We start from the raw sequence: 1007 nt of genomic DNA, 5'->3' as shown, positions 1-1007 counted from the left end.
TAATAATAATAATAATAATAATAATAATAATAATAATAATAATAAATGCCCTGATGCAGTACCAGGTAGTGGCTCTCATGGTTTCTGATCTTAACTGATTGGAAGTGTTATCATGTACAATGTTTTGTCTTGGTATAAAAGATGGGCTACGGCTAATATTCTGCTCAATACCACAGATTTGCTTGTCAGTTGCTTGATCTTAACCAGTTGAGCATGTCCCTTAGTGGCTGACGATATGTGCATCTCTGATCACGAGGAGATGTACTGGCGGAGCATCATAGCCATGTGTTACGAGCAATTCTTTCGGGTTTTGATAATTCACCTTTGGAAACGAGGATGTTTCGTTCAACATCCTCAAACAACCCTTACTCGGGGACCTTTTGAGCAGGATGGGCTACCCGACGTGCAGAAAATTCTACGTGGGCCCCACCTGCGAGGTCGTGCGCTATTTATCTTGATATGGGATTACCGTGTCGTGCACATATGGTTGTGATGCATTGCCTGGTGTACCCTTATCAGACGGGTAGTCATGATGAGTATACATGTACCCCAGGGTCACTTTAATGGCATGCCTGCTCTCTCACTCAATAATAATAATCATAATAATGTTTTCAAATTTTGTCACAAGGGCTGCAATTTGGGGGGAGGGGATGAGTTGAGTACAACGACCCAAGTGTTCAACTGGTACTTATATTATCGACTGCGAAACGTTGAAAGGCAAAGTCGACCTCGGTGGAATTTGAACTGAGAACGTAGGGACGGAGAAAATGTGTCTAAGCATGTCGTCCAGCGTGCCAACGATTCTGCCAGCTAGCAACCTCAAATAATTAATAATAATAATGATAATAATAATAATAATAATAATAATAATGATAATAATAATAATAACAACAACAACAACAACAACAACAATAATTTCTAGAATTTTTCTTAACCTAGCTTCTTGCTAATTCGTACATTATGTAATTATCTTACATTCTAATTACATTCACTGAGTTAATATTACT

Source organism: Octopus bimaculoides, chromosome 15 (assembly GCF_001194135.2).
Source record: "Octopus bimaculoides isolate UCB-OBI-ISO-001 chromosome 15, ASM119413v2, whole genome shotgun sequence".
In the NCBI taxonomy this organism is placed as follows: Eukaryota; Metazoa; Mollusca; class Cephalopoda; order Octopoda; family Octopodidae; genus Octopus; species Octopus bimaculoides.
This window is presented reverse-complemented; position numbering follows the sequence as displayed.